Consider the following 20,932-nt stretch of genomic DNA (forward strand, 5'->3'; position numbering starts at 1 on the left):
CCCGCCCCCCCCCTTTAACAACTGATAGTCAATTTATTAAAAAGGCTGATTTAAGCATCTGCAATGGTGACTTCAATCTCCACTCCTGGCTCAATACTGATGGAAGTAATCTGCTTAACAACCTCAGAAGGGCTGTGCAAGTCAATGAGTTGCTTGTGAATCCTCATCTGAAACCGATCCCAAGTGTCAGAACCCTCCCCACAGGGAGTTTTCCTTGTAGTGATTCTCAGAGTCTTGGTCAGTATCTGGACTGGCCCTTTCACTTTGAGAGTCTTTTCCTTTGAGCCTCTGATGAAGTTAGCACACACCTTCTCCAGGGACTTGACATTGTGGCTGGTTAGAGTGATTCAAATGCGGTGAATCGCCACTTCTGGATCCACGGGTGTCTTCCTGGTATCTTTATTTTATTACTAGAGGTCGATGCAAGAAATTTGTGCAAGAGTAGGTCTTCCTTCCCCCGGCTGCCAGCACAGGCTTCCCTCAGGCACCTTGGACTCGGGCTTCCCTCTGCCCGGGGGAAGGCACCCGAGACCTGGGCTTCCCTTGCAGCCACAGCTTCGTCCAGAAGGACATCCAGAAGGACGTCTGGTCTAATTAGCATATTATGCTTTTATTATTATACTAGAGGCCCCGTGCACAAAAATTTGTGCTCGGGGGAGGAGGGGTCTCTCAGCCCGGCCTGTGCTCTCTCGCAGTCTGGGATCCCTCGGTAGATAACGACCTGCTGGCTTAGGCCTGCTCCCGGGTGGCAGAGGGCAGGCCGAATCCCTAGGTGCAGCCCCTGGTCGGGCTCAGAGCAGGGCTGATTGGGGAGTTGGGGCGCTGCCCCCTGTCATGCACAGAGCAGGGCAGATTGGGAGGTTGCGATGCCACCCTCAGTCATGCTCAGGGTAGGTCCGATTGGGGGGTTGGGGCACCGCCCCCTGTCACACTCAGGCAGGGTCCATGGGGAGGTTGCAGCACCATCCCCTGTCACGCACGGAGCAGGGCCAATCAGGGGGTTGGGGCGCTGCCCCCTGTCACACTCAAGGCAGGGTCGATGGGGAGGTTGCGGTGCCACCCCCTGTCACGCACAGAGCAGGGCCAATCAGGGGGGTTGGAGCTCCATACCCTGTCACGCACAGAGCAGGGTCAATCAGGGGGTTGAGGAGCTCCCCCCTGTCACTCACAGAGTAGGGCCGATAGGGGAGTTGGGGCACTGCCCACTGTCACACACAGAGCAGGGCCGATCAGGGGGTTGGGGCACTGCCACTGTCACACTCAGGGCAGGGCCGATGGGGAGGTTATGGCTCTACCCCTTCACACACAGAGCAGGGCCCGTGGGGGGGGGGGGAGTGGGGCACCGCACCCTGTCACACGCAGAATCGCAGGGCGATCAGGGGGTTGGGGAGCTCCCCCCATCAGGCACAGAGCAGGGCTGATCAGGGGGTTGGGGCGCCTTCCCCTGTCACGAACAGAGCAGGGCAGATAGGGAGGTTGTGGCCCCGCCCCTGTCACACACAGAGCCGCAGGGAGATCAGGGGGTTTGGGCACTGCCCCCTGTCACACTGATCCCAGTGCCGGGAGGCCTCGCGGCTCTGCTGATCCCAGCACTGGGAGGCATATTACCCTTTTACTATACAGGATAGAGGCCTGGTGCATGGGTGGGGGCTGGCTAGTTTGCCCTGAAGGGTGTCCTGGATCAGGGTGGGGGTCCCCACTGGGGTGCCTGGCCAGCCTGGGTGAGGGGATGATGGCTGTTTGCAGCTGGTCACACACCCTTCAGGGTGGGGTTCCCCACTGGGGTGCCTGACCAGTCTGGGTGAGGGGCTGAGGGCTGTTTTCAGGCTGGCGGGTGACTGAAGCTCCCAACTGCTCCTTTTTTTTTTTCTTTTTTTTATTCTGGGCCAGCTTTAGCTCTGGCTCCAGCTTTGAGGGCTCTGCTGCTGAAAGCAGTTATCTGGTTTGTTTGGGTTCTACAATCAAAACACTGTATCAACTCCAGCTCTGAGATTCTGGCTGGCTGAAAGCGGGTTTCTGGAGTTTTGTTTAGCTTCTATATTTGTAACAATGTTTCTTAAACTGCAAGCTCAGAGGCTGGCAAGGCAGGCAGGGAACGTTGGTTTCCTCCTCATGTTAGCTTCAAGCTGCCTGACTGCCAGCCACCATCTTGGCTGGCAGTTAATTTGCATATCTCACTGATTAGCCAATGGGAAGGGTAGCAGATGTACGGCTAATTACCATGTTTCTCTTTTATTAGATAGGATATTATTTTTTATAATTCTTTATTGTTGAAAGTATTACATATGTCCCTGTTCCCCCCTCCCATTGTTCTCTCCCACCCCCCTCCAAAAGCCAATGCTGTGGCAAGGCTCCCTGACGGACTTGTTCCTAGGCTAGAAGAGCAAATAGTGGTGAGTCAGGAGCAGGCAGGATGGTGAGTCAGGAGCCGGTTGGATGGAGCTGCACTGCAGCTGCAACCACATCTTCCTCAAAGAGCTCTCTCTCTTTTTCAAAAAAAAATTTTTATTGATTTCAGAGAGGAAGGGAGAGGGAGAGAGAGATAGATATAAAAACATCAATGATGAAAGAATCATTGATGGGCTGCCTCCTGCATGCTCCCTACTGGGGATTGAGCCAGAAACCCTGGCATGTGCCCTTGATTGGAATGGAACCTTGGACTCTTCAGTCTGCAGGTTGTGGCTTTACCCACTGAGCAAAGCCAGCTAGGGCTAAGGTAATAAATTTTTAAATGTAGATGAAAAGGACAAAATCCTAGAAATATATAACTTACCTAACTTGATTCAAGAAGAAATAGAAAACCTGAGTAGCTTTATAATCATTAAATGAGTTGAATCATCAGTCAGGTTTTTCCACAAAGAAAACACACCAGGTCTAGGTGGTTTTCCATATGAGAAAACACTGAAATAAATTTTGGATGGATTAAAAAGTTAAATGCAAAAGTCAATACCCCAAAACTTTTAGGAGATAATAATATATCTAAATATCTGAATGACTTCAGAATAGAGGTGACTTTCTTAAATAAGAACAAAGTTACATTAAGATTAAGATCTTCTGAGAAACCAAGTTGGCGGCATAGGTAAACACCCGAGTTTGCTGCCTCGAACAACCACTTCAAAAATACAACTAAAAGATGGAACAGACATTATCCAGAACCACAGGAAGGCTGGCTGAGTGGAAATTCTACAACTAGAAGGAAAGAGAAAAGCATACTGAGACTCAGAGGAGGTGCAGTGCGGAAAATACTAAGGTACAGAGGCGCACATGGAGTGGGCTGGCAGCTGAGGGCACGGCTGTTGTTTTCAATCGGGAGGGAGTCTCAGGCTCTGAGCTCCAGTTCCGGGTGAGTCTCTGGGGACCCAGACTCATAAGGGAGAAGCAGGACTGTCTGGCATCTGTCGGAACTCGAGGGCAGCTTTCTCTCGGAGGAGCTTGCAGTGATTGCCGAGACACTGAGAAGCGGGGCCTCTGAGAGCAGCCATAATTGCTAGCCCCGCCCTGTTGATCCCGTGGGACCCTCCCCGCCCAAGCCCTGCAGGGAGGCTTTTGCTGGATAGCCTAAGGCAGAGGCTAGATTAGCACCTCCCTAGAGTTCCAGGAGCCAGTGTACCCAGAGGTCAGAGTGGGACCATCAGTTTGCAGCTCCGTGGAACCATAAAGGACACACTCAGGGGGCAGACTCAGTGAGCACCAAAGCCCCATTGAAGCAAGTCTTGCCCCGGAGGGGTGTCTCCAGCACAGAAGTTCTCCCACTGCAGACACAGCTGATTCTCACAGCCAATTGGCCTGGAGGTCAATTCCTCCCAGTGATACCTACAACAAGCAAGGCTTAACTACAACAAGACTGTGCACAAAGACCACAAGGGGGTGCACCAAGAGTGTCCTCCTCAGGTAATTGGGGAGGCTGAACCACTGGGCCCCAGAGGACACTTAACACAGAAAACCACTTTATCAACACAAGGAAGCATAAAAAATGCGGAGACAAAGAAAATGGACACAAATGACAGAAATGGAGGAAAGCAAACTACTGGATATAGAGTTCAAAACCACACTTTTAAGGTTTTTCAAGAATTTTCTAGAAACTGCCGATAAACTTAATGAGACCTACAAGAAATCTAATGAGACCCTTGAGGTTGTGATAAAGTACCAACTAGAAATTATGCATACACTGACTGAAATAAAGAATATTACAGAGACTCCCAACAGCAGACTAGACCAGCTGTGGGCAAACTACGGCCTGCGGGCTGGATCCGGCCCGTTTGAAATGAATAAAACTAAAAAAAAAAAAGACCGTACCCTTTTATGTAATGATGTTTAGTTTGAATTTATATTAGTTCACACAAACACTCCATCCATGCTTTTGTTCCGGCCCTCCGGTCCAGTTTAAGAACCCACTGTGGCCCTCGAGTCAAAAAGTTTGTCCACCCCTGGACTAGAGGATCGCAAGAATCAAGTCAACGATTTGAAATACGAAGAAGCAAAAAACACCCAACCAGAAAAGCAAAATGAAAAAAAGAATCCAAAAATACGAAGATAGTGTAAGGAGCTTCTGGGACAGCTTCAAGCGTACCAACATCAGAATTATAGGGGTGCCAGAAGAAGAGAGAGAGCAAGATATTGAAAACCTATTTGAAGAAATAATGACAGAAAACTTTCCCTACCTGGTGAAAGAAATAGACTTACAAGTCCAGGAAGCGCAGAGAACCCCCAACAAAAGGAATCCAAAGAGGACCACACCAAGACACATCATCATTAAAATGCCAAGAGCAAAAGACAAAGAGAAAATCTTAAAAGCAGCAAGAGAAAGAAACTCAGTTACCTACAAGGGAATACCCATACGACTGTCAGCTGATTTCTCAACAGAAACTTTGCAGGCCAGAAGGGAGTGGCAAGAAATATTCAAAGTGATGAATGCCAAGAACCTACAACCAAGATTACTTTATCCAGCAAAGCTATCATTCAGAATTGAAGGTCAGATAAAGAGCTTTATAGATAAGAAAAAGCTAAAGGAGTTCATCACCACCAAACCAGTATTATATGAAATGCTGAAAGGTATCCTTTAAGAAGAGGAAGAAGAAGAAAAACGTAAAGATACAAATTATGAACAACAAATACACATCTATCAACAAGTGAATCTGAAAATCAAGTGAATAATCTGATGAACAGAATGAACTGGTGATTATAATAGAATCAGGGGCATAGAAAGGGAGTGGACTGACTATTCTTGGGGGGGGGGGGAAGGGGTGAGGGGGATGCGGGAAGAGACTGGACAAAAATCGTGCACCTATGGATGAGGACAGTGGGTGGGGAGTGAGGGAGGAGGGTGGGGTGGGAACTGGGTGGAGGGAAGTTATGGGGGGAAAAAAGAGGAACAAATGTAATAATCTGAATAATAAAGATTTAATTAATCAAAAAATAATAATGAAGATTAAGATCTTCTGTTCAATAAAAGATACTTTTAAAAAACATGAAAAAAAAACCCACAAACTAAGAGAATATATTTCAAACATAAAACAATATTGGTATTCAGAATATACCAAGAACTCCTGGATGTAAATAAGTAAAAAGACAAATACTAATGTAAAAAAAGTGGAAAAAGGACTTGAGCAGGCATGCAATAGAAGAAATATAAGTTTTTAAGAAACATGAAAAGATTGCTTGACCGCATTAATAATCAGAGTAATGCACATTAAAACCACAATATAATATCCCTCATACCCTCCTAATTAACAATAATTGAAATGGAGATGAAATTAACTATTGGCAAGGATATGAAGCAATTAGAACTCTTCTATATTAATAGTGTAAGCATAAATTGGTATAACCACTTCCAGAAACAATTTGGTATTATCTAGTAAAGTTGAAGATTCACTCACCTTCTGGTGTAGCAATCCCAGTACTAGATATATATGCTAAAACTAGGACATTTTTTTTGATGAGTATTCATAAGAGCAATACTTTTAATAGTAAAAAAATTGAAAAAAATTCAATTTATACTACAAGAATGTATAAATAAATTATGTTTTATACATAAATGCAGTGAAAATGAACAAACTACTGCTTCATATTGACATGTATGTTGGGCTGTAATTTACTTTGAAATCATTCAAAGAATAAGATGGATAAATGAATAGATAAAAGGATAGATAAACATGTGATATAACAAGTATAGTAAAATGTTGATGGTAGACTCCATGAGGTGGGTATATAGGCATTCACTGTAAAATTATTTCAACTTTGCTGAGTGTTTGAAGAGTTTTATAATACAACTAGAGGCCAGATGCACGAAATTCATGCAAGAGTAGGCCTTCCTTCCCCCAGCTGCCGGCACCAGCTTCCCTCCCGCCAGGCACCGACAGGCACCTGGGAACCGGGCTTTTCATGCAGCCCCAGCTTCATCTGGAAGGACATTTGGTCTAATTAGCATATTACTCTTTTATTATTATAGATATTGGAACAAATAAAGATAAATGCAGCACTAAAATTAATTCAAGAAAGAATGCTCTGTCTGGTGTACCAGTTAGGTCAACTTTAATCTTAAGTTGCCACTTACTTTTCAGAAGCATCTGTAACCATTTGACCCACAGACAACTGGTCAAATCAAAGAGTGCAGTGACATGTGAAGAGTGAAAGCAGGCTGATATTTCTTGTTGGCATTTTTACCAATTTCCTTACTGGATATATGTGTGGTTTATATTGAATATTTAATCTCTATTAACAAGATTTTTCCTCTGGTTATGAATATCCCTGTTGTCACATGGTCATCTATCTCTGAGTTCCAACTGAATTGTAAACTCATCCAAGCTATAGTTTTTTGTTGTTTTTTTTTGTCAGCTAATTCTTTAATATATTCCTGATGTTTGATTTCCAGAATCCCTTTAAGCTGTCAAACTATAGTTTGTAACCTCCAGAGTCACAAACCCAATGGTTCATCAATATCAACTTTGCTCTAATAAACTACAGAGGAAAAGTAGCTCTCTGGAATAACAGATTTAAAGAAAATGCAAGCTGGATTGTCTGGGGAATAGAATCATACAATCCTTGCCTGGGCAAGTCTATTTTGAAGAAGTGGCGTTAGAAGAAGTGGGGGGTGTCGGGAGACAAGGCGCAGGTAGGCCGCGGGATATGCAGCATGGGGGAGGCTCGCGCGATTCTTGCAGGAGTTGAGTGAGTGAGTCAGTCAGCAGTCTCATTGTGCAGTGGTTAGTGCTAGTCATGTCCGCAAATCGCGCGCAGGTGACAAAAGTAAAGTTTATTAAGTTAATTTTAGGGAACGTTGTGGAGTGAAAGAAGATGTAGTGTCAAGGATTGAGAAAGGCATGTTGAGATTGCTTGGACATATAGAGAGGATGAATGAAAGGAGATAGACGAAACAAGTATACAAGACGAGTGTGGATGGGAGAGTTGGAAGGGGTCAACCTCAGCAAACGTACCTCAATCAGATTGAGGACGTTTTTAGCAAAGGCCAGCTTAGGAGCACCCTAATTAAGTTAATAACAATGTACCTACCTATATAGTTTAAGTTTAAAAATTTGGCTCTCAAAAGAAATTTCAATCGTTGTACTATTGATATTTAGCTCTGTTGACTAATGAGTTTGCCTACCACTGCCATAGGCTGAGGGGGAGGCAAATGGGGAGTAACTGCTTACTGGATATAGGATTTTATTTTGAGGTAATGCAAATGTTTTGAAACTAGATAGAGGTGGTGATTATACAACACGTGAATGCAATAAATGTCACTGAATTGTTCACTTAAAATGGTTAATTTTATGTTATGTAAATTTCACCTCAATAAAGAAAATATATCTCTAGGAGGGAGAGAAAACAATATGGCAAAACAATCTGTAGATCTAGGTACAGACCATTGGGAATTCATTGTAATATTTTAGCAACTTCTCTGTTAGGTTTTAACTTGTTCAAAATAAGAAAGTGATCACAATAAAATATCTCTAGAAAACTAAGAAATAATTTAATGAGATTGCTAAATTGAGGTCAACAGCTGCATTATAAAATTCATGCAGTTTCATATCATCATTTGATCAGTAGCATGTCAAAAATAGGAACAACTATTACTTCATTGGCCAGTAAAGTTTCTAGCAGTAAAAATTACTTTTTAGGAGAGTCACAATACAATACTGTTTAATGTAGGAGCTTATTAAGATATAAATTTCTGAACATCACTGCCCTTTATTGGGTCACTCTGAACAGATGGTATTAGCATGTGGTTTAATTGAAAGATCTGATTTTTTGAAACTTGGTGTGTTTATTCTGGCTTATTCACCATCAGATGAGTCTTCCACATCTACTGATGTTCAAAAGCAAAGGGTGCATGCTGACTGAGAGTGTCACAGGAGAAACAATAGGGGCATAGGTGACCATCCTGACCATTTCACAGAGTGTTCTCAAACTCAAATCGCATCATAGAAAAGGTAACACCCCATCTTGGAACCTCAAGGGAGGACAGCTTGCCTGCCTCCACTGCACAGTGGGTCGAATGGAGTTAATGCTTTCCTGGTTCCCTACAGGCCCATGAACTAACTGTAACTTTCCTATCCAACCATCTGTGAGGCCTGAGAGGTCAAATCAACCTGTTTACACAGGGCGGGAGGCTATTTGTTTCTCTAAGATCTACCAAAAAAGTACACCGAGACACATAAGGTTGCACAAAAATGTGACTATATTTAACACTACTGAAATGTACACTTAAAAGTGGTTGAGATGGTAAACTTAATGTTCTATGCTTTTGTGCTACCATAATTTTAAAAAGACACATAAGACCCAAATTTTATTTTTCATGCAGCAGATCTAAGAATTACTTTCCTTTCGTCCAAAATGAAGGTGTACTGCCAATCTTTAAATCCCAATGTGACTTAACACACTCCAAATGAAATACAATTTTCTCATACAGAGGGAAAAAACCTAGAGAAACACTCAGGCCTCTGTACAAATCTTTGCTGAGCAAGAAAAATGAACAATAAGGATAGATTAATGGCAGAAGAACATTAAAAATAGAAAAGAACTATTGATTTGAAGGTGTTACTTCAAAAGATAAGTACCAATAAAGATTGGAGAGCAATAGTCTCAATACTTTAAAAGATGATGTGAACTGATCTATTGTCCTTTAGGGTTTACTCATGCTTTTGAGATGCAATTTACTGTTTATATAGACACTGCTTTGGGATTCAACAAATCATTAAAGGGCATGGAAGGCTCAGTTCAGAAATATAACTTTTGTAGAGTGGCAAATACAAGAATGCTCTACTAAAATTCTATTTAATAACTGAGGTTTGCTTTTTTTTTTTTTACAAAATTTTTCATTTTCTGAGAATTTTGATCAAGCACATGAGAACAAATCCATGCTAATAAATCTTTGATATTAATCTTTTATAAGGAGATCATTATAGAGATAATAGAGCTCTTCTGTCCTATTTGGTAGCCACTATAAATATGAGGCTTTTAAGCTATTGAAATGAGGCTAGTGTGAGTTGAGATGTGCTGTAAGTGTAATGTACACACCAGATTTCAAAGACTTAGTATGAAAAAATAATGTAACATTTTCTTAATACTTTTTTATTGATTACATGTTAAAATGATATTTTAGATATATTGGGTTAAATAAAAGATAGAAATGAAATTAAATTCTCACTTTTAAAAAATCCTCACCAGAGGATATGTTTTAGAGAAAGGCAGGAGAGACACAGAAAGATCAACATTGATGTCAGAGAGAAACATAGCTTGGTTGCCGTACATGCTCCGACCGGGGATAAGATCTGCAACCTAGGTATGTGCCCTGATTGGGAATCAAACCCGTAACCTATTTTGTGTACAGGACGATGCCCCACCTGGCCAGGGCTAAGTTTTCATTTATTTACTGTGGCTACTAGACAACTTCAATTTACATTGTGTGTTTCATATCATATATCTAATGGACAATGCTGTAAAGACCATTTCAATGTTCTATCCCATTCTTTCACTCTTTGAGTGTTTCCATGTATTGCATGCAAACATAGCCATGTGTAAATACAATATCCTAATTATCAAAGTAATATATGTTCTCTTTTAAAAAGTAGAATATGTAAAAACCACTAAGAAAAAAATACTCAGAGATAAACATCTTCCCTCTATAATTAAAATGTCTGTTTAAGCATGACTTTTGTGAACACATTTATATTAAACATTCCACTAATAAACAAGTCTACACAAAGTAGTGTTGGCACTGGAGCTGATTCAGACAGGTCACTTGAAATTGCTTTTGTTCCTCAGCACTTGTTTTCCAGTGGACTTCTCCTCCATTTAGGTTTATTTAGCTGGAGTAAGAAATGCAAAAATTTGTCATTGTACTTGATCTTACAAATCTCAGGGATGGCTTGGAAATGACTATATCAGTTACATAATGAAAAGTGATCTCTTAATAAAAATTTGCCAAATATCAGAGAAAAAGTATACTGACTGTCAGCATATCAATAGGACTGAGTTGAAGAAACTAGTCTTTTTTTTTTTTTTTTTAATCCTCACCCGAGGATATTTTTTCATTGATTTTTAGAGGGAGTGGGAGAGAGAGGGAAAGACAGAGAGAAACATTGATGTGAGAGAAACACATCAATTGGTTGCCTCTTGCCAAAACCGGTTTGGTTCAGTGGATAGAGCGTCGGCCTGCGGACTGAAAGGTCCCAGGTTCGATTCCGGTCAAGGGCATGTACCTGGGTTTCTGGCACATTCCCAGTAGGAGATGTGTGCAGGAGGCAGCTGATCGATGTTTCTCTCTCATCGATGTTTCTCTCTATCCCTCTCCCTTCCTCTCTGTAAAAAATCAATAAAAAAATATATATTTTTAAAAAATTGGTTGCCTCTTGCATGATCCCCGACCAGGGCCCAGGCCAGGGAGGAGCCTGCAACCGAGGTATGTGCCCTTCACTGGAATCGAACCTGGAACCCTTCAGTCCACAGGCCAACACTCTATCCACTGACCCAAACCAGCTAGGGCAAACAAGAGTCTTAAATAACATGGGATTTAGTAAACTGCTGGCTGAGATATTTTTTGAATGCAGGAATTACTATTTTTTTTAAAAAATCACTTATTATTAGCTGTAACACAACAGTGTAACCTACATAACAGTTGGTTAGAATGGAACTTGTCCCACCTCAGATTCAGCTGAGGTGTTAATACTGCAGATATCAGATACTAAAGTGAGCAGAAGGTGAAACCCCACAGACAGAAACCACAGTGGAAGCATTCAAGTTGTTTCTATGATGTGGCAACCCTCCACCAGAACAAGGGCATCAAAGGAGGTCAGGGTATGAAGAGGTTTCTATGAAGAGAGCTCTTGCTGTGCTTTAAGGGTGGAAGGACCACAACCTTCACTGTAAGCCTTGTGGGGAAGACTTCTGAAGGGCTGCTTGGGAGTTTTGGAAAGTATTTCCTGCAGAGATAGAGAGAAACAGTGTCCAACTCATACCTAAAAAAGCCCAACATTTCCACTTCCTCTTCACTCCCATTCTAACCCCCAAGGGGTGAGATATAAAAAAAACCTCGGATGTTATTCTTCTGTAAATGGTGTCTGTATCATGGTGGATGGTTTCTTTGTTGTTGTTTTATTTTTTGAAATCTTTATTGTTGAAAGTATTACATATGTCCCCTTTTTCCTCCCATTGACTCCTTCCAGCCCACCTCCACCCCTCGCCCCAGGCCTTCACCATCCCACTGTCTGCATCCATGGATTTTGCATATATGCATACAAGGTCTTTGGTTGATTGCCTCCTCACCAACCCACTCTCCCCCACCTTCCCTCCAAGATTTTACACTCTGTTCCATGTCTCTGGATCCATGTTGTTCATCAGTTTATTTTGTTAATTAGATTCCAACTATGAGTGAGATCATGTGATACTTCTCTTTCTCTGACTGATTTATTTCACTTAGCATGATACTCTCCAGGTCCCTCCATGTGTCTCAAAGGGTGAGAGATTCTTCTTTTTTACTGCTGCTTAGTATTCCATGGTATAAATGTACCACAGCTTTTTTATCCACTCATCTACTGATGGGCACTTGAGCTGTTTCTAGATCTTAGCTATTGTAAATTACACTGCTATGGACATAGGGGTGCATACATTCTTTCTGATTAGTGTTTCATGTTTCTTAGGATATATTCCTAGAAGTGGGATCACTGGGTCAAATGGGCATTCCATTTTTAGTTTTTTGAGGAAGCTCAATACTGTTCTCCACAGTGGCTGCACCAGTCTGCATTCCCACCAGCAGTGCAGAAGGGTTCCTTTTTCTCCACATCCTCTCCAACACTTGTTGTTTGTTGATTTGTTGATGGTAGCCATTCTGACTGGTGTGAGGTGATACCTCATTGTCATTTTATTTTGCATCTCTCTGATGATCAGTGACTGATAGATGGTTTCTATAGATAGAAATTAATTCCTCAAGACCCAAGAGGAGAAAAAGTCTTTTATTGGAGGAATTTAAGGCATGGAAATAGATAAAGGGGGTGGATATCTGAAGAAGAGGATAGCTGCTCTGCCTCTCATTCCATTCCTCTTCTTTTTTTTTACTTTGACCTTATGCTAAGAAGTTAGCATAAGTAGACCCTTTCTCAAATAAAATCACTGTCTTAATTTTGGACCTAAGAATATTTCAGAATAAATGCAATGTTTTAATAGAAGTGAAGCTTTTAGAGAGCACATCTATCAGACATGCTTACATAGGCATCATTCATTCTTTCATTTATGTGTCCAGTGCTGCCTAATTCTCCCCTTCCATCATCTTGAATCTGGCCTGTGGCAGAAGTGATGCTATGTGGCTTCCAAGGCCTTGTCAGAAAAAGCCTTGCAGCTTCTGCCTAGTTGTCTTTGAACACCTGCTCTCCAGATGCCTCCCTGTTGGGATCTAGTCAACATGCTGTGAGAAGCCCAGGCCAAACGTTAGGCCAGGCCAGGCTGGATGGACTCAGCAGCATGCCTGTTGGCTATGTAACAAGAAGAGTAGTTTTCTCCAAGTCAAAATGAAAATCTAGTATGTAGACTCAAACTTTGGGAGAAGCTTGAAGACCAGCAGAGCAATCAAGATTTGTTCCGTTGCCCTAACCGGTTTGGCTCAGTGGATAGAGCGCCAGGCTGCAGACTCAAGGGTCCCAGGTTTAACTCTGGTCAAGGGCATGTACCTTGGTTGCGGGCACATACCCAGTAGAGAGTGTGCGGGAGGCAGCTGATCAATAAATCTCTCTCTTTGATGTTTCTAACTCTCTATCCCTCTCCCTTCTTCTCTGTAAGAAATCAATAAAATATATTAAAAAAATAAAAGGTTTGTTCCCTAGATTCCATACTGGATCAGAGGAAAATCCAAGTACAGAAACAAGCACTAGACCACACATGAGAGCAAGAAGACAGTGTAGTTGGATTGGAAGACTAGACATAATGCTTGAGACTCCAGCACTTTGGTGCCAGAAGTGGGGTCTACCACCCACAGCACAAATAGTTCTGGACCAAGACATGTTGGTCCTCAAGGCAGACTTAGAATTTGTACTTCAGATGATATACTTTCAATATTAATGCCACAGTTATTTAGTGGGGAATCAGAGCTGGCACCAAGACAATTTTTTTTTTCATTTCCGCTCTCTGCTTGGCTGGAGTGGGACCAATTTATATTTTGATGGTTATAGAAGTAGTCATATGTGGAGATCTGACTTAAATGGTACCATATTTCTGATTTCCACTGGGAATATTATTGTCCTCACAGATTGGTCTAAGAGCACTTGTCCAGTTGGATTAACTTTTAACTTGGTTGTGAGATTTAAGGATCCCAGAATAGGGTGTCTACTGACTGCTTTGATGTGAATGACCAAGGGCTGTTGTGTGTATGTGCATATGTAGAAAAGTGTATTTGTGTGTGTGTGTGTATGTGTGTGTGTGTGTGTGTGTGCACATGCACCCTTCCTCCTGAACAAGATAGATTCTGCCAAGTTTGAAAATACAGCAGAACTGAAAACTAGTCCTTTGAGGATCATCTAAGTTTTACCCCTTGGAAGTTTAGAACTCAATAATTTTTATATGGCCTTTTTCCTTTTTCTTCAAACCTGGATTTAGAAGTCTGCAAACATGGTAAAGCCATGTCTCTGTTCCTTAGTGGCTGTGTGACCCGGGTCAGATTACTTAACCTCATTAAATGGTAGTTTCCTAATCTGTAAAATGGGGATAATAATATTTAGCTCATAACATAAAACAGCATATTGAAAGCATTTAATGCGATTCCTGGGTCATAGCAAGAACTGAGTAAGTGGAAGCTATTACTGTTAGAATTAAAGGTATTAAGCAAGGGCTGTGAACAGCCAGATGCCACCAGAATTAGGGTTTATACTCATTTTACAACATTATAAGCAAAATCTATAAATAGAGAGCTAAAATATAGAATAGGCAGGCTCTACACTTAACTAAACCAACCCTCTAAATGGCCCATTATTTGCTACTTAACAAGGTACTTAGGAGCTAGTCAATTCTCTTCCAGACAAACAGATGGACTTTTCTCATCTTAAAATAGGCAGAATGACTTTGTGGACCCAAGCTGATCTGGCTTAAAAAACCCAAGCATTTCTTATTTCTATATAAATTAATAATTCAAAACAAAATTTCTAAATAACAAATTTCCATTCCGTTGAAAACAAGAGTCCACTAATGGATGCTTCTAATCTTAGCAACCACTGCAGAGGTATTATTGGTGGGTTTTGTTTTGTCCCTTATAATGCACACTGATGGCCAGGCATTGGCAGACTTGGAAGCTATCCAGCACAACTAGGCAACAGTCCAGAACCACCTTCTTCCTGGGCTATAGATTCTAACATTGTTATAGTGGACTTTTAATCCATTAATTAGCGATGAAAAAGGGGTAACAGTGCTATCATCTGACATCAATAGTTTCAAACAGCCTAATGAAACATCCTCGGATACCTTCCAAAACTGATGAGCTCAGTCACTGATGGGAGTAACTGAAGAAAATGTTCCGCATAGCTGAGATAGCCCAACAGTTCTTTCCTGAACTACTCATGAATCCTGAAACTCAAGTGCATCTGGAGTGTTTTCTTTTGTTTTGTTTGTTAGTTTGGAATGGAAAGTGCTTCTAACTCTCTCACAGCAGAGAGTTTGTTTCTCCCCCTATCACTGCCTGACATCATCAGGTTCCACTCGGGCTTATCCACTGAAGTACGTGCTTAGGTTAATTATCAGATAAATTACTAGACCTACATTTTAACACTTAAAGGGGAAAAAGGTAATGACTGTATATTGTTTTACAAATGTTTTGCCCCTTTCCTCCTTTTCTTCCCTCTCCACCAAATACTACTCCAACATGGCTATTCAGGGGAGTCTCATGAACATTTCTGTCCTGCTATCACCTTCATGTGGGGCAAAACCATTTAAAATGTGTTTTGTCTGTGCCTGAATGTTTGCTGGTGTGTTCCAGCTGGTTTGGAAGGCAAGCAAAGCACATGAATGCTGAAGGTACAAAGGCAAGAGAGAGCTGGAGAGAGCCCACAATGGTTTAATGAAAAACAATGAGATTTAGAACTTAAAGTTTTAGGATCAAGACCAGCAGCAAGTACAACTCCAAATTCTTGTTGCCAGGTCTTCTAGCAGGCAGCACCATGTGGACCCATAGCCAGCAGGACTCAGGAGCAAAATATAGAAGAATGGTATGTGAAGGTATGGCTACCATTCCTTTCATTGGAACTATTGAAAATATATTGTAGTCTAGGGAAAGCTACATAATTTGCTGGGCCTAGTGCAAATTAAAAATTCAAGGTCCCTTGTTTTAAAAAAGCAGAAAAACAGTGCCATTAAAGGTACTAAATATAAAATATTTCCTTTCCTCTGTGTTCTCTCTCTCTTTTTTAATTCCTATTAATGTCACGCTATAAACCCTCACAAACTCCTGGGAGTCCCTTTTTATGATGAGGTGCATGTGGTCTACTGGTTGCCAGGCTCTCCTTCCCACCAGCTACTGGACCTACATCCAGTCCCAGTCCAGTCCTGTCCTAGCTGGGAAGTCAATTCTCCCTTCCCACTGTCCCAACCCATGGCAGATGGCCAACCCTCAAGAAATTGCAACTTCCATACCTGGATTTGGGGTGGGCTAGAGACTCATATCTACTTAGTTGCCTGATGAACTCACCATGGTGTTGCCAGTCCAAGGTGGGGAAGGCTTCTGCTGTGCCCCACCTGAGACTCCATATGGGGCACATGTCCAACCCCCACCCACCCCAATATTCCTGGCACCTCCCTCCCCATCCCCACCTCACCTTACCCACTTCACTCCATCCCATCCCCCAAATGCTACCTCCACTGCCCAGGTAGAGGGTAGCAGTGGTCACAGGGCAGAGGAGAGGCCAGGCAGGGCTGGGAATCCAGTGGGTAGAGGAGAGGCGGTAGTCAAGAACCCATCCAGGGAGGTGGGGAGGTGGCAAGAAGTAGATTTAAAGTGGGCCTGGCTTCAAACCCCTAACCCTCATATATTCTATTGTCTCATAGGACTTAACTTACAAAACACAAATTCAAAGATAAAACTACTTAATATGACAACAATAGAGCATTAAACCACAGCCAGAGCCCTTTCCCTGTGCAATAGCACTAATCAGACACCCATGGAACTACCCATGCAATATTCTTTAAAAATGTTCCCAAAGGAAGGCCTCCAGGGGTGACACTAACCAGATTCTCTTAAAGCCCCTGGCTCTTCAGAACTGAAATCAAAAGTTGAAAATATGGGGTCTCAGCATAGCTCCATTTTCTTTATACTTATGTTTCATCTACTTCTGAATTTCTACATAGTGTTTTTGCTGTCTGCCTAATGAGGATAAACTCCTAGCAGCTATCTTTCAGAGCAGAATTTTTAAAGTCTACACACCCTAAATTCACACTTTGGGTCCCAAACTTACCTCAGCAAGCGTGAAGGCAAGAAATCGTCCACTGACAAACTCGTAAATGGTTTGAGAACTCTTCATGCAGAATTTTCTAGAACCTAATAAACCTTATTCATATACCTTTGAAACGGGGAAGGCTTTGGGTTTTGAGTGCATTGATTTATAGAAAGATTGATAACCCAAAGCCCCCAGCACATCTGCTGATTTTTGAGTCCAGTATTCTGAGGCAAGGGTGGCATTAGGACCATGCTGGGTGCTGCTTTTACTTCTGTCTGCCCTGTGTCTATATCCCCAAAACGCCCCTATACCCTACTCAGTCTAAGCTTGGAGCCCCTAGCAGGCTCTCAAATACCACCATTCTCTTTGTCATCATCAAAGGCATTTTAAAAGCATAGATCGAATTCTGTGATAAGTAAATTATTGAATAAAATAAACCCAATGTTGTTTATCGACTGGCTGACTCTTTTCTCTGCACTTGACAGTCGATTGTCCTAGCTTTCAAAGACAATGAACCATAGAGAAAAAGAGCCTATATTATTTGTGAAATACAACAGCACATTGCATAGAGTGCATTTGGAATACTGTTAATACAGAATACATTCATTTCCTGCCTTGTAAAACTCATTTGAGCTTAGTAATATTAAACATATTTTCTGGGAATTTGTCTAATTAAAACCAATGTGGCAATAAAATTCTGATACTATTTTGTTTGCAAAATTGCCATAAAAGTTGTTTCCTGATAACACTCCCCTGGTATAGGGTGTCCTTCACTTTTATATCTGCTCATAATTTAGAACCAGAAGGTAATATTTGGGCAATGGCCTGAAGAAAGTGAGGGAGTAAGCCATGCATACGTCTGAAGGAAGAATGTTCCATAGAGAAACAGCATGTACCAAAGCTGGGAGTGTACTTTGTAAATGGAGAAATAGCAAGGAGGCCTAAGATAGCAACTCCACTGCTCTGTCTAGGAGACCAGAAATCCTAATCGTTTTCCACATTGTATTATTCTGGGAAAACGGAGCTTGAGGCAAGGTTTAAATGATGATGCTTTCATGGGAGGTATAATTCAGGGCAGTTAAAGTGAGGACAGAATAGAAGGAGATTCAAATATAAGATGATGACTTGTAGCACTGCCACTGCTTCCCAACAAACTGTGTGAGACACAGCTGACGCTCTCAGGTGCACCCCATGGCTAAATGAAAGAACTGTGCCTCATACAGTCCAGAAGATGGAGAATGGGTAGAGATCTTATCTGTTAACTCTGTCATCACCCATCTCCCATTGGTCAAAGTTTGCCCTACAGGCATTACATTTCCTGTACTTCTTCATATAAAATTATATAATATTTATTATATGTAAAAGTAGAGTATTTTCTACAAATAAACAAAAACAATACTCTGCTCCTTCAGTCTAGGTCCCTAAGTGAAGATGACATGCAGCAGAACTAGTAAGGAATAAACCTTTGCTGATGTAAGCCACTGAGATTTTTGAGTCAATTTTTATTGCAGCATAACCTAGCCTATCTTGACTGATTCAGGGATTCACTACCTCATTAGCACATTAAAGAAGATGAGCAGTTTTTCAGTAAAAAATATGCTTGATGTTATTTAATATAGTATTTCTCTAACTATTTCAGCTACTGAATATTCTTTTCACAGAGTACTTTAATATTATGGAAGTAGTCTGATAAAACAATCTGTATTATCTGTTTCAAGGAGATTGGGAAGCACACCCTTTTCTAGAACAATTAAAATATTCCCAGACCTTAGCAGTTTGGGGTATGACTGATATTACATTAACATTTATGCCCAAATTATGGACTTCTAGCCCTCACCACCTGCCCCCCTCCCCCAATCCTTCTGCTGTCCCTGGGACTTTGTAGGACAAGTGAATTACAGGTATTCAAGAAAGTACTCGCCCACATTCTTCTGAGCTGTACTTGTCGAGTATCTATTCTAGTTCCTGATCTGTTCCTCTTCTGTGAGCTGCCATTTTCCATTAGTGGCCATTCCAAGGCCTTAGGGTGCCAATGCTAAGTGGCAGTCTGTGGCAGAGTAGGGCTGAGAAAGTGCGACCCCCTTCTGAAGTCCAGCACATAAGAAAATCTCTGATGAATGGAGCCCCTTCAGCCATAGGCCCTGACACCTCTCTTTCTAGGATCTTAGAATACTCATCAGATCAGGCACAGGGCAGACACTAGGCCAAGGAATTGTCTCCCCTTGTCCCTCTCTCCAGAGGTATTTCCTCCTCTTTTTGCTCCCAAATGAAAAGCATCTCAAATCAACTCAAGCAAAACCAGGACAGCAGGGATCCTTAATCTATGACTCAGCTGGGACACCTTGCTTCATGAGTGCCCTTCATGCCCCCTCTGTAACTCCTCAGTAAATCCAGTCTGCAGTAATAATGGAGGTTGGAAGCCACAACTCTGCTGTCATAAGGACATTGAAAGGATTTGAAAGTTGGTGATTATTCTCATATCCAAACCAAGGGCACCAAACCACTGGGCTGAGATAGTGAACAATGCCCCCAGGCAGTAGACCAGAAGGGAGCTGAAGCCTTTTAAAAATATTTGAATAGTCAGACCCCTCTATAGGGAAATCTTCCCACCACTGAAACCATATTAGAATTCTCAGCTTTAGTTCCACTAAGTCCTTATGGGGGGAAAAAAAAAACTTCAGATGGGTAGTTGGTGAGTTTGTAATGGAAAGAGAGGAAGATGGATGGGAGACATGATGGGGAGAATAAAGAGGTAATGAATCTGATTCTGAAAATAGCAACTGAAAATCAGGCCTAGAAACAACTTCACTAAATGATTGTATGAATTCAGTAATTAAATCAAATTAGTTCCTTTTACTATATTTTCCCCTTGAGAATAATCAGCAGAACTCTAAGGAAAGTATTTGTCAAAGTTATATCATATTTAATTATCCATAATTCTGTGCCATGCACAGAGGAAGAGAAGGAAAACAGAGGTTGTGGCTTCATGGCTTCTACTTAAGGTAAGGTGGCCAGATTCATAGGTTGGGACAAGGAAAGGACAATAAAGGGAACCATTGTCTTGACTGATACAGAGGTAAATTTTATGGCTGTTTTAATTACAAATTTTGATCTATATTTAAAAATTCTTCCTATGGAACTACGAACTTAGCTGAAGACATCTGAAGTGACGAAAGTTTTTTATAGGCTTGCTTCTTAAGCAAATAAAAGTAGTGTTTTCCCTGGCAAAGCATTGCCTTTGTGATAGTTGAGGAAGTCTTTCTCTCTCAAAGGTATAAATGGAATAAATGGGGCTTTGTGGATTAGCCTGTACCTCTCAATTGTGTAGGGGGTGGCTGATTGGTTGGTTCCCTGAGGGGGGTGGGGTTCAGGAGTAATAATAATTCTTAGGAAAGCCACAACCCTCTTTCCATTTAAGAGGTATTGCCCTTCAGTAGAATATCATGTGGAGTTGCTTCTCACCCTAGACCTCAATTTCCTCATTCTTGAAAATTTCTATAAAAGAATCCTATCTCCTGCCCTAACCGGTTTGGCTCAGTGGATAGAGCGTTGGCCTGCAGACTGAAGAATCCTATCTCCTGCTTTCACTGCTCTGCACACCCCTATAACTGGATGTTCCAGAAGACATAAAAGCGAGCAAGCCAGGGACACTTTATTCTGATGCCTCCTACCAACTGTACCTTACAGCTCACATTAGTCACCTTGCCTTTGAACCCCTGTCCAGATGTGAGCAGGGGCACACTGAACTCATTTTATGTGCCTCATTGACTCGATCATTTTCTCTTATTGTTATTAGCTCATCAGGTTGGCATTTGTGATAAGAAATGGGAAAGAAGGGCAGAACTAGGGATATCAGAAACTTATTCTTAAAAAAAAAAAGAAATGTATTCTTTGATTGCCTGGAATTACTTTTCCTTAAATATTTGTTGTTTATTTAAAAATATTTACCTAAATCTCCTAATTCTAATAATATTTGATCACAGATATTACCCTTTCAAAGTTTTTATTGATATATAGTATGTATTCAG

The 20,932-nt window shown here is 41.6% G+C and overlaps 1 pseudogene; it reads right to left on the reverse strand.

Annotated features, from left to right (window-relative positions):
* Nucleotides 1–13: 13 nt before the first annotated feature.
* LOC132224680 (small ribosomal subunit protein uS10-like) lies at nucleotides 14–16,988 on the reverse strand (annotated as a pseudogene).
* Between the last annotated feature and the right edge of the window lie 3,944 nt (nucleotides 16,989–20,932).

This window comes from Myotis daubentonii, chromosome X, assembly GCF_963259705.1.
Source record: "Myotis daubentonii chromosome X, mMyoDau2.1, whole genome shotgun sequence".
Lineage (NCBI taxonomy): Eukaryota > Metazoa > Chordata > Mammalia > Chiroptera > Vespertilionidae > Myotis > Myotis daubentonii.